The 13,783-nt window shown below is 48.6% G+C and overlaps 1 protein-coding gene across 2 annotated transcripts in view; it reads left to right on the forward strand.

Annotated features, from left to right (window-relative positions):
• The first annotated feature begins 3,309 nt into the window (after nt 1-3,309).
• Nucleotides 3,310-13,783, forward strand: part of LOC121009582 (protein bicaudal D homolog 2-like) — a 66,942-nt gene continuing 56,468 nt past the window's right edge. The window contains exon 1 of one of the 2 annotated variants that reach the window (XM_040442801.1): nt 3,310-3,473. The gene's annotated coding sequence lies outside the window, so the exon portion shown is untranslated. The remainder of the gene's footprint in view (nt 3,474-13,783) is intronic. The other variant, XM_040442802.1, reaches the window with a different exon arrangement.

Consider the following 13,783-nt stretch of genomic DNA (forward strand, 5'->3'; position numbering starts at 1 on the left):
GTGGATGATGCACTGTTATGGGGGGGATCTGTGATGGACACTGTTATGGGGGGATCTGTGAAGGATACTGTTACAGGGGGGATCTGTGGCTGACACTGTTATGGGGGATCTGTGGATGGCACCGTTATGGGGGATCTGTGGATGGCACCGTTATGGGGGATCTGTGGATGGCACTGCTATGGGGGATCTGTGGATGGCACTGTTATGGGAGATCTGTGGATGGCACTGTTATGGGAGATCTGTGGATGGCACTGTTATGGGAGATCTGTGGATGGCACTGTTATGGGAGATCTGTGGATGCCACTGTTATGGGGGATCTGTGGATGGCACTGTTATGGGGGATCTGTGGATGGCACTGTTATATATGTGCCATCCACAGACCCCCCACCCCATAACAGTGCCATCCACAGACCCCCCCAGCCCATAACAGTGCCATCCACAGACCCCCCCACCCCTTAACAGTGCCATCTACAGATGTCCCCCATAAAACTGTCATCCACAGATTACCCCCCCTACCCCCCCACTGCTGCAGTATACAAATATAAAATGTCTCATTCAATTAAAAGTGATTAAACATGCCCCCTCACTCCTAATATTACCGTACACCCTAACAGCTTCTGTACAGCGCAGGCAGGCCGGGCGGCCGGCGCGTCACTCCATGACATCACGTGCCTGCGCCGCCTGCTTCATTCATAAAGAAGTCTGCGCAGGCATGTGACATCAGGGAGTTACGCTGCCGCCCGCCCAGCCTGCATTCTACAGAAGCTGTTAGGGTGTACGGTAATATTAAAAGTGAAGGGGGGGCATGTTTAATCACTTAATTAAATGAGACTTTTTCTATTTGTATAGTGCAGCACTGGAGCGGCAGGCCGGAGTACAGTGACTGCATCGGCACAAAAAAAATGATGTTTTACTGTCTCCATAGTCTGAGAGCCCTAGCTTTTTTATTTTTTGACCAATTGTCTTAGTTAAGGTCTCATTTTTTGCAGTATGAGGTGACAGTTTGATTGGTACTATTTTGGGGGGTATACGCCTTTTTGATCGCTTGGTGTTGCACTTTATGTGATGTTAAGCGACAAAAAAATGGCTTTTTTGGCACAGCTTTTATTTTTTTTTACAGTGTTCACCCGAGGGGTTAGGTCATGTGATATTTTTATAGAGCTGGTTGTTACGGACGCGGCGATACCTAATATGTCTACTTTTTATTTATTTCACCTTAACACAAAAATAGCATTTTTGAAACAAAAAAATGATGTTTTAATGTGTCCATGTTCTAAGAGCTATAGTTTTTTAAATTTTTTGAGCGATTTTCTTATGTAGGGGCTCATTTTTTGCAGGATGAGGTGATGGTTTTATTGGTACCATTTTGAGGGACATACGCCTTTTTGATCACTTGGTGTTGCACTTTTTGTGATGTAAGGTGACAAAAATTGCATTTTTTGACACAGTTTTTATTTTATTTTTTTATGGTGTTTATCGGACTGGGTGGATCATGTGATATATTTATAGAGCCGACCGTCATGGACGCGGCAATAGAAAATATGTCTATTTTATTTTTTCTATTTAAAATTTTTATTTTTTTTATTCCTTATTTGGGGATTTTTTTTTATTTTTTTTTACATGTGAAACCTTTATTTTTTTATTTTACAGTTTGCGTCCCCCAAAAGGTCATACAAGATCTCTGGGGGACATTTACCTTCACCATTGATTTCTCCTGTAACTGGGGCTGACATAGTAGCCCCAGTTACAGGGGAAATACACCCCCCAGAGAGGCCGTACAGCCTCAGTGCAGGGCTGATCGAGGTCTGTAGAAGACCCGACAGCTTCTGCACTCCCCCGGAAGTCTCATGACCACCGAGTCGGGACAGGAAGCGCATAGCACTTCCTGATCTGTATACACAGCGCTCGTTAAGTCCTGTGTATAGAGCGATCTAGAAGGCAGTGACACCTGCGAACTGTCCCTGCCTTCTCACTGGGGTGCCCGGCTGTCACCGACATCAACCCCGCCGCTCGGCAGCTGCCGACGTTCCGAAACGTCCATTCAGAGATAGAGATCCACCTCCCGGACGTTTATAGTCAACGGGCAGACGGGAGGTGGTTAAGACCAATGGTCGTCTATGGCGTTATTTACACGGCAGTTTTTTGATGGTCAGTGAAAAACGGACATAAAAAAAATAGAACATGTTCTATCTTGTCCGTTTTTCACGGACCGACTGCCACCTGTATGGGTCCGCTTTTAACGTCCGTTTCTCAAAAAGACATCAGTGAAAAAAAAAGTCTGGTAAAATGGACAGTTGATCCACTTTTAACAGATGTTTGCATGTAGTCGTACACGAGGAAATTCAACTTTGTTGTGAAACGAATTGTCCCTGAAAATCGGATGGAATTCCACTTTGCGCAGTTCGATTCGCTCAGCACTACTTAGAACATATTCTATTCATATACCATAATCGTCCAGATGGAACACCCCTTAAAACGGCTGTGGGAAAAGGAAAGCTGCCCAGTAAACGGTTGCTATGGGCAACAATACCCGTTTTCCTGTCAAGACGGCCATACGCAATACTGACGTCCGATGCTATACAATACAACGTGCATACAAACCCTAGGGCCCTGCTCACACAGCTCCTTTTTAGATTCCGCACCAAGTTTCCAGCAGCCACGTGGTATCCACCATTGTTTTCGATGGGAGGCCATGTCGCCATTCGACCGGTGGTTTTAGGCCGTATCCGCTCAGGGTTTAGCTCCACTCAAAGGAGCAAAACCAGGAGCTGGTCCTCGATGTTCAAAAGTGAAAAACCGCGACTGAAACCCCCAGTGTGTGAATATACGCTTGGGTTACCTCTGTGAATACAGGCTCTTTACTGCCCCCAGCTGGTCGGTACTGAAAATGGCACAAGCCTTTCCTAAGGCTAGGTCTACACGACGACATTTGTTGCAGGACAGATAGGGCACAACTACACTGCAACATTTGTCGTGCGACAATTTTTATAATGGCAGTCGAACTGCAACATGCGCCCGCCTAGCCTAACTATATTGCACGCGTCCACAGTGCAAACAGGCACCACGTTTGCTAGAATGTCGCAAAACCCGTACAAGACCAGCCGTACCTATACGTGACCCGCCATCGCCTCACAACACAACTGCCCACGTCTTCACACTGACAAGCCGCTAAAACTAACCCTGCATACGAAAGCAGCCAATCAGCGCCGCGAACTTCAGGAGGGGGCGGGCACTACAAAGAGATTGGCGGTGCGGCCGACCAATCTAGGTGCGCTTGTGATGAAGAGCCGATAAAGCCATTGGGCGGGAGAAGCTTTTTGAAACCAAACGGCAGTTGTCGCCTCCTCTCTGCCTGAGGTACCGGAAACGGTGGGGAGCGGTCCGTACACATCTCCGGACACGGTCGTCCATATGGCCGTATAACGTACATTACTGTGGTTCTATTCTAAGTAAGTGCAGCGGGCGGGCGGCTTGTAAGTACTTTTCTTGTGTTTTGTTTATTGCGCCCTCCCGTCCGTTTATTTCCTAGCGGTAAACTGCGACTTTAGGGTCCGGTACTTTACAGCGGTGTGACGTGAACCGAGACTCAGCACTGCCGCCGGAGTCTCGCCAGCTGTTGTGGAACTACAACTCCCAGCATGACGAACACGCGCATGAGCGGAGTTGTCGTTCCACTGCAGCTGGAGACTTCCGCTCTGCGCTGCGGCCCGGGAGTGAAAAAGATGCGCAGTGTCGGGTTATTAGTGCGTCAGCCATGAAGCAGCCAATAGGCAACCCGCTTTCACTATGTAAACTGCTCTGGTAAAATGAAAGCTGCGCTGTGATTGGTTACTATGAACACTATTGGCAATTCCTTGCTTTTCTTCACATCAGTGCAGAGGTTGAGGGTAGTTTGTGCTTATGTCCTGAAATTGAGATGTCCACAAAGGGTTAAGCAAGCATGTAAATTATATTTGGGGGGGAATGATTCCAAGTTGTCCCATTGAGCTCCAGTCAGCGTGATAGATTTATATGGGGACCTGCGTTTAGATGTTTGGACAGGGTGTGACATGGGTGCTCCGTGCCCAGTGCTTCTCTGCTGTGGCCGGTCCTTCGCTGTTTGGCCCATGGCAGTTCCCATGGAAGCTTGGTGCTGTACCTGGAGCGCCCGTGTTATCTGGACCTATGTTCCGTGCCCTCTTGGATATTGAGGGCATATCGCTAGGGTGTCTGACTGGTGCGGGTCGCACCTATCCTTAGACCGGAGCCCACAAAGTCCCGGAGGGCACACATGTGCAGCCAGCCTCCATTCTGAAAATAGCCGAACACTGGCTCGCCAGCACCATAGGAGCGACTGGAGCGGTGGCCGCACTTGCCACTTCTATGGGGCTGGCAGAAATGGCCATGCACGATGCGACTTTGGGGGGCTCCGTTCTAAGGATAGGCGCTGGTCCCAGAGTTGGGACAACCCATTTAAGATTATGCATTTGAGTGGGTAAAAATATAAAACAAATCGCCGATCGCCGCCGGGTCTCCCTGCGTGAATATCCAAGGATTGCTCACAGCGGTGACACGTCGCCCATGTGTCGTGTCGCCGGGTGATGTGTCACTGCTCCAGCTGTCACGTAACTCGGCGTCAGGACCTACAGAATTGGCAGCGAAGCGATGGAGCCAGAACCCAGTGATGGGTATCAGAGGTATGATTACTAGGGATAAACTTGTGTTTTTAAGTTCGGCGTACAAGGTTCGGGTTATCTAAGAATTCCGGTCCGTGGTAGCGGAATTTATCATAGAATTCTTAGATAAGCTTAACTTTTGAAAATACAAGTTTGCTCAACACTAAGGCCTCTTTCGCAGAAGTGACGGATTAGGTCCGGATGCGTTAAGTGAAACTCGCACCATTTTGCAAGTAAGTTCAGTCAGTTTTGTCTGCGATTGCGTTCAGTTTTTTCCGCGTCGGTGCAATCCGTTTTGATGCGTTTTTTACGAGCGTAATAAAAAAAAAAAACTGAAGGTTTGCAATCAACATCTCCTAGCAACCATCAGTGAAAAACGCATTGCATCCGGATGGGGCCAGGGCTGCGTGAAAAACTCAGAATATAGAACATGCTGCGTTTTTCACGCGACAGAAATGATGCGTGAAAAAACGCTCATGTACACAGACCCATTGAAATAAATGGGTCAGGATTCGGTGCTATGCGTTCACGTCCCGCATTGCACCCGCGCGGAAAACTCGCTCGTGTGAAAGGGGCAAATGATTACCACCGTGGGTCTGTTGAAAAGTCCACAAAAGGCAACAAACATCCCCCTATAAGATGACCTGCCTCTCCAAGCTGCGTTGAACCTGTAATGACGGTGTCACATTCACAGTAAAGCTAAGCGCTGCAGCCAATCGCTGGCCTCAGCGTTCACGTGTGTATGAACGACACATGACTGCTGCGGGCCCAGTGGGGATCAGAGCGGCGGCATGGGGCGTTATAAAGGAAATCTCATGGATGTCTTATAGGCTTTCAAAAATTGCAGTGATCTCCGACCTGGGGCCCTTTAGCCATAGCAAAACTATAACTCCTAAGGCCCCTTTCACACAGGTGAGAATTCCGTGCGGGTGCAATGCGTGACGTGAACGCATTGCACCCGCACTGAATCCGGACCCATTCACTTAAATGGGGCTGTTCAGGTGAGCGGTGATTTTCACGCATCACTTGTGCGTTGCGTGAAAATCGCAGCATGCTCTATATTGTGCGTTTTTCACGCAACGCAGGCTCCATAGAAATGAATAGGTCTACGTGAAAATCCCAAGCATCAGCAAGCAAGCGCGGATGTGGTGCAATTTTCACGCACGGTTGCCAGGAGATTATGTAAGTAAATTGATAAGTCAATTGACTGTATTATTTTCCCTTATAACATGGTTATTTGGAAAATAATAGCCTTCCTAATACAGAATGCTTACTAAAATGTGGCTTTAGGGGTTAAAAACTAAAATGCACTCGCCTCATTCTGTTGTTCACGCAGCTAGGGTTGTTGCGGGTATCGAAATTTCGATACCCAATCGATACTTTTGTCCCGGTATCGATACGATACCGGGATTTCCGTTTTTTCGATACTGGGCTGCGCTTCTGCGCAGTCTAGTATCTCTGAACATGAGCGCGCTGCTATCGGCGCGCTCATGTTCTCTCTCAGCAGCACGGGGAGAAGGAAGCTGTCCTCCCTCCCCCTGTGCTGCTGCCGCTGCCACCAATGAGAAGAGAGGGGCGGCAATGAGAAGAGAGGGGGCGGAGGAGGGGCGGCAATGAGAAGAGAGGGGGTGGAGGAGGGGCGGCAATGAGAAGAGAGGGGCGGAGGGGGGGCGGGCGCACTGCGCCACCAATGATAGGATTACTATCGGAGCGATGGGAGGAGACATCAGCTTCACTAGTGGGCGTTCCTTTTCCCTGCGCTGCGATTGGACAGCGCTACAGCCAGGGAGAAGGAACGCCCACTAGTGAAGCTGATGTCTCCTCCCATCGCTCCGATAGTAATCAGCAGCATGTGGAGCAGGAGAGGAGACAGTAATGGGGCACTGCGGGCGAACGGAGCGGCGCCCAGGACTAAATGGTGAGTGCTGAGACATCGCTGGGCGCCGCTCTGTGTGGCCTAATAGTGAAAGTCTGGACTCATATACAGTAGTCAGTCTTTAACACATACAGGAGGCGGGTGCCGGCAGCAGAATCGCATTGCCGGCACCCTGCCCCTGACAGGGAGCTGCGATCAGCGGCAGTTAACTGCCGCTGATCTGCTAGTACCCGCCTCCTGTATAAAGGGGTAAAATCATTGGTGGTGCAGTGTGCCCCCACCCCCCCCCCCCCCCCCCCCCCCTCAATCCCCCCATCCCATTAAAATCATTGGTGGCACAGTGCGCCGGCCCCTCTCAACCCTCCAGTATTAAAATCATTGGTGGCAGTGGCCACAGGGACCTCTCCACTCCCCCTCATTGGTGGTGCAGTGGCAGCTTCTGATCGGAGCCCCAGCTGTGTAAGCCTGGGGCTCCAATCGGTTACCATGGCAGCCAGGACGCTACAGAAGCCCTGGTTGCCATGGTAACATCCCTGATGCTGTGTGCACAAAGCACAGAGCAGCAGGGACAGTGTGGAGTCCTATTCACCCTGATAGAGATCTATCAGGGTGAATAGGAAAAGGGATGAAAGATCCCAGGTTCTAGCCCCTAAGGGGGGGAAATAGTTATTAAATAAAAAGTGAAAAAAAAAAAAAAACACTAAAATATGAAGTATAAATCACCCCCCTTTTCCCAATTTCACATATAAAATATATAAATAAACATATTACATCGCCACGTCAGAAAAGTCCAAACTATTAAAATATAAAAAAAAAATCTAGGTGGTAAATGCCGGAACAGAAAAAATGAAATAAAAACTGCGCGATTCGCCATTTTTAAAAATGAGGAATGCACGTGGCTTTTTTTGTTTATTTTTTTCGCGTGGTATCGAATGGTATCGAGTATCGCAATACTTTTTCATGGTATCGAAACCGAATCAAAAATTTGGTATCGCAACAACTCTACACGCAGCCGGCCTCGTCTTCTTTCTTCTTCTTTCAGGACATCCCAAAGGACCTTTTGACGTAATTGCGCTTACCACGTGGTGACGCCAGCGCAGGTCCTGCTGAATGAAGAAAGAAATCTTCTATCTTCATTGAGCAGACCTGCGCGGATGTCACCGCTCTCGCCACGTGGTGAGCGCGATTACATCATCAAAGGTCCTTTGGCAGGTCCTGAAAGATGATGATGCCGGCTGCGCGAAAAGGGTGAGGTGAGTTAATTATTATTTTTTAACCCCTCAAGCCACATTTTACTAAGCATTCTGTATTCAGAATGCTATTTTCCCTTTATATCCATTGTGTAAGGGAAAATAATAAAATCTACAGAACACCGAACCCGAACTTCAGTGAAGAAGTCCGGGTTCACGTCTGGGTACCACAATCGTTTTTTATCAACTGACTGTGGTACCGTATGTGCAAAACGCATTGCACCCGCGCGATAACTGAACATCTGAACGCAATCACAGTCAAAACTGACCAACTGCGTACCTACTCGCACGAGTTTCCCTGATCGCAGACGCAACACATCCGGACACGCATCCTAATAAGCCCAGACCACTGAAACTTTAAAAACCTTACAAAATGGGTCACTTCCCTGTTGACTTTTATGGTATTTTTGCTGTACCACTAAAACCTTTGATCCTAAATTAGTATGACTATATCCTGATGTGTACAGTATCTCCTCCATACTTGTCTGAAAGGCATCAGTTATGGGAGAGAATACCGTAGGTTATGATTAGCATTTCCGTCAGTGATTGTGAGCCAAAACCAGGAATGGAAAGGTTTGCATCTGTACCTGCTTTTAGGTCACAGTCACTGATGAAAATCACTGACTGTGTGAAAGCAGTCCAACTGTTCAGGTGTCGGTAGTGTTGCAGTTAGTGGGTGCACCTGCTGGTACTTAGGCCTCTTGCACACGGCCGTTTTGCTCCCATGGCCGTGTTGCAGGCCACATACGGTGGTTCCGCAATACACGGGGCACCGGCTGTGTGCATTCCGCATCATGGATGCAGACCCATTCACTTGACTAGGTCGGCAAATCCGGCGGAACGGAAGCCGTGGGGTTTCAATCTGTGCTTCCGTTCTGCAAAAAAATAGAACTTGTTCTATCTTTTTGCTGAAAGGACGGATCACGGACCCATTGAACTGCTGCCGCACAGACGTGGCCCGTGCATTGAGAATCGTAACGGCCGTGTGCAAGAGGCCTTACAGTCTACACAAGGGGTGTCCAACCCGAGGCCCTCAAGCTGTTGCCAAACTACAACTCCCAGCATTCCTGGGTAGCCTACAGCTTTTAGGGCATGCTGGGAGTTGTAGTCTTACAACAGCTGGAGGGCCACAGGTTGGGCATCCCTGGTCTATACCATACTTTATGCATTCAGAAAATTGCAGGGGATGTTGCTGCGGCCTCTGACTGTTGCAGCGAGGCCGGGCGGTCTGTGGACTGGTGATGGGGAAGTTTGTGAGGGTTTCCTGTATGACGGGCAGAGGCGTGTAATGAACAGGAGTCGCGCCTAACCACAAACCTTGTGATAGAAACATAGAATGTGTCGGCAGATAAGAACCATTCGGCCCATCTAGTCTGCCCAATATACTGAATACTATGGATAGCCCCTGGCCCTATCCTATATGAAGGATGGCCATATGCCTATCCCATGCATGCTTAAACTCCTCCACTGTATTTGCAGCTACCACTTCTGCAGGAAGGCTATTCCATGCATCCACTACTCTCTCAGTAAAGTAATACTTCCTGATATTACTTTTAAACCTTTGCCCCTCTAATTTAAAACTGTGTCCTCTTGTAGCAGTTTTTCTTCTTTTAAATATTCTCTCCTCTTTTACCTTGTTGATTCCCTTTATGTATTTAGCAGTTTCTATCATATCCCCTCTGTCTCGTCTTTCTTCCAAGCTATACATGTTAAGGTCCTTTAATCTTTCCTGGTAAGTTTTATCCTGCAATCCATGTACTAGTTTAGTAGCTCTTCTCTGAACTCTCTCCAAAGTATCTATATCCTTCTGGAGATTTGGTCTCCAGTACTGAGCACAATACTCCAGATGAGGTCTCACTAGTGCTCTGTAGAGCGGCATGAGCACCTCCCTCTGTCTACTGGTAATGCCTCTCCCTATACACCCAAGCATTCTGCTAGCATTTCCTGCTGCTCTATGACATTGTCTGCCTACCTTTAAGTCTTCTGAAATAATGACCCCTAAATCCCTTTCCTCAGATACTGAGGTCAGGACTGTGTCACAGATTTTATATTCTGCCCTTGGGTTTTTACGCCCCAGGTGCATTATCTTGCACTTATCAACATTAAATTTTAGTTGCCAGATTTTTGACCATTCCTCTAGTTTTCCTAAATCCTTTTCCATTTGGTGTATCCCTCCAGGAACATCAACCCTGTTACAAATCTTTGTGTCATCAGCAAAAAGACACACCTTACCATCGAGGCCTTCTGCAATTTCGCTGATAAAGATATTAAACAATATGGGTCCCAGAACAGATCCCTGAGGTACCCCACTGGTAACAAGACCTTGGTCTGAATTAGGGCTGCACGATATGGGAATTTTGTGCGATTGTGATTAGGGCCGTAGAAATTGCGATAACTATATGCAATGCGATATTTTAAGGGAATTGTGCTAGAGGTCTATTTGCTGTGGATGGCACTGCTATGGGGGGGATCTGTGGATGACACATATATAACATCTTATGCTATGTGCCATCCACAGATTGTGTTCCCGTAACGCACCCGCACATTTTCCCGCAACTCCCGTGTGAAAGAGGCCTAATACAGCTGGATTACACATGATTATTATATTTTAACAATGCATACAGGTTAGATAAGATTATTACAACAGTAATCGGGGCCGGTGCATTAGAATACAGGGAATGCACCAATCCTCGCTGTCATTCCTAATCCAGATGCCGGCCCCCAGCCATTTTTGGGTCGGCCATATCCCAATAGTCGATTATCACGATACGATTGCTTTGGCGATATATCGTGCAGGCCTAGTCTGAATATACTCCATTGACTACAACCCTCTGTCTGTCCCTCAGCCACTGCCCAATCCATTCAACAATACGTGATACGAGAAATGGGGTTTGAGATTGTAGCGGTCGTGATGCGTGGTAGATATAAGGAGGCTGAGAATAACTGAAGATACTCGAGCTGGGCCCCATTCACACTGCTGCTCAGATCAGTAAAATCCCACAGGCTCCGTGTGTAACATCAGAGTTTGTGCTATTGAATGTTGCAATATGTGTCTGTACGAGGCGTCCCGCAGAGTTCTCATTTTATGATGGCGACTTTTGGAGTCCATAGCAATACAGCGAGTCAGATATAGCTACATAGTGTGATTGAAGGGCATCTGTCAGCAGTTTTGTTCCTATGACACTGGCTGACCTGTTACATGTGCACTTGGCAGCTGAAGGCATCTGTGTTTGTCTCATGTCCATATGTGCCCAGGAGCAACGGGGGCGTTACCATTACACTTGGAGGATCTGCTCTCTACAACTGCCGCACCCTCTGCACTTTGACAGGACTAGGTGCGGTGACTTTTTCACTGCCTGCCCCTGTTACTCAAACTGCTGAGGGGGCGGCAGTTGCAGAGAGCAGAGCCTCTAGGTGTAATGGTAACGCCCCCGTTGCTCCTAGAGGCTCATTTGCATAGATTAAAACTTCATTATTAGTTTTCTCAGCAATGTGGGCACATACAGTGCCTTGCAAAAGTATTCACCCCTTTGAGTTTTATTTTTTTGTTTTGTTATATTACAGTCTTTAATTCAATGTTTTGTTTAATCTGAATTTTATGTGATGGATCAGAACACTATAGTCTAAGTTTGTGAAGTGAAATAAGAAAAATGTATAAATAAAACTATTTTTTAGAAATAGAAAACAGAAAATTGACATGTGTATGTATTCACCCCCTTTGTTAGGAAGCCCATAAAAAGCTCTGGTGCAACCAATTACCTTCAGAAGTCGCATAATTAGTGAAATGATGTCACCTGTGTGCAATCTAAGTGTCATATGATCTGTCATTACATACACACACCAGAGGCTGCAACACCTGAGGCTACTTTCACACTAGCAGCAGCCTGCCAGATCCGTGCTGCCGCTCCATTGACAATAGTGGGGACGGGCTGGAGTTTCGGCAGCAGCACGGCAAACGTGCAGCGATGCGGCCGGAATAAAACTACTAAAACCAAATACTGTCATGAAGACCAAGGAACTCTCCAAACAAGTAAGGGACAATGTTGTTGAGAAGTAAGTCAGGGTTAGGTGATAAAAAATAAACAAAAAAATATCCGAATCCTTGATCCCCAGGAGCACCATCAAATCTATTATAACAAAATGGAAAGAACTTGGCACAACAGCAAACCTGCCAAGAGACAGACTCCCACCAAAACTCACGGACCGGGCAAGGAGGGCATTTAATCAGAGGCGGCACAGAGACCTAAGGTAACCCTGAAGAAGCTGCAGAGACTGGAGTATCTGTACATAGGACGACAATAAGCCGTACGCTCCATAGAGTTGGACTTTATGGCAGAGTGGCCAGAAGAAAGCCATTACTTTCAGCTAAAACAAAAAGGCACGTTGAGAGTTTGCGAAAAAGGCATGTGGGAGACTCTCGAAGTGTATGGAGGAAAGGTGCTCTGGTCTGATGAGACTAAAATTGAACTTTCTTGTGCATGGCATTGGGGGACACAGCACCATGGTATATGTCCAACTACCACTAGGAGGCGACACTAGACATAAAAAGTGTTGGCTCCTCCCCGTTGGGCTATACCCTCTCCACAGACACTAGGCAGCTCAGTTTTGTTCTAGTGTCCGTAGGAGGCAGACCTGACCTGCTTTTTTGTGCAGGTCATCCTGCTACTTTTTTATTTTTTTCTTTAATCATTTTTTCTTTCTCTGCAGGTTTTGGCCTGCGGCAGGGGTGGCTCCATCGTGTTCCACTTTAGTTGCCCCCCTGCGGGCGCATACTCAGGTACCTGGCAGCCACCCAGTCCCCAAATCTGCTTCCGCAGTGGAATTCCGGTAGTCCCACGGTTCCCGTGTTGAGTCCGCCGAGGGGGTGGTTACTGCTGCGCCTGAAGACGTCTGAGGGTGAGTATTTTAGTTTAGGGTCTCCCTCCCTCCTGGGCCTGGGTGCGTTCCCTCCTCTCCCCCCTTCCCCCATATTTGATACAGCTCCATTGCTGTGTGGGAGCCTTGCCTCTGATAAGTGCCTTTGCCTCTGATAGTGCCTTACCTCTGATACAGCAGGTTGTAGGTTCAGGCCCCAACAGTCACTTTTAACTCTCTGCTGTATCCTGGCCCCAGAAGCCCCCTGGCCTTCCGTTTTTCTCTCTCTGGGGGTCGCTTCTTCTGTTCTCCCCTCCACCTGGCCCCCGTTCGTCGCGGCTTCTCTGGGGCACTATCGCGATTGCGGCCGTTTTTCGGGCCGCGCTCCACTAATTTAATTTAGTCCCCGGCTTTTCGGGCCTACTAGGCCGCAACTTCCCGCCCACTTTCTGACCTTCCCGGGCTTACTCTATCACCTCCCCTCCGTGGGGGGAGCCTGGGAGGGGCCTCTCCTGCCTGCCAGTCCAGCCCCAGGTTCCTTTTCTCTCTCTGAGGGACGTTTCTTCCTCCGGCTGTCGGCTCCTGCACTCTCCGGTCGCCATCTTCTGGTCTCCAGCTTGGGGTGCGCTGCACAGTTACTGGGGTCTGGTAGGCAGCATCTGGCTGAATTTCTCCACAGGCTCTTTTCCTTCCCTCCCCTCTTTTGCTGCATTTTCCTGCAGCCCTTCCACTGCTCTATAGCTGCTGCAGCACCTCTTGGGGGACGTGACATCCGGGGTCAGATAGGACAGCCCTGCTGCTCTATGGGGCCTCCTCTCCCAGCCTCCCTATCGGATCGCCACGTATTTACGTGCATCCGTTGTCTTCAGAGGTTTCCACGTGGTCGCCTTGTCCCCCCTCCCACCCTTTTGTGTGTAGGTCCCCCCTGAGTGGGCTTCCTCCATGTCGTTCCATGGGAACCTTGCCTGACTCGCCCAATCCCTGGCGGAGTCACTGGAGTGCTACCTACAAATTGCGGTCTCCTTCCCCCCCCTGAGCCACGCTCACGCTCAGATACTGGGTCACGCAAGGAGTAGCCCATGGACCAACCTCGGGTGGTCTCAACTAGCTTCCACCCCTCCTCGGCATCCTCGGGCCCCCCAGGACAG

This window comes from Bufo bufo, chromosome 8 (assembly GCF_905171765.1).
Source record: "Bufo bufo chromosome 8, aBufBuf1.1, whole genome shotgun sequence".
In the NCBI taxonomy this organism is placed as follows: Eukaryota; Metazoa; Chordata; class Amphibia; order Anura; family Bufonidae; genus Bufo; species Bufo bufo.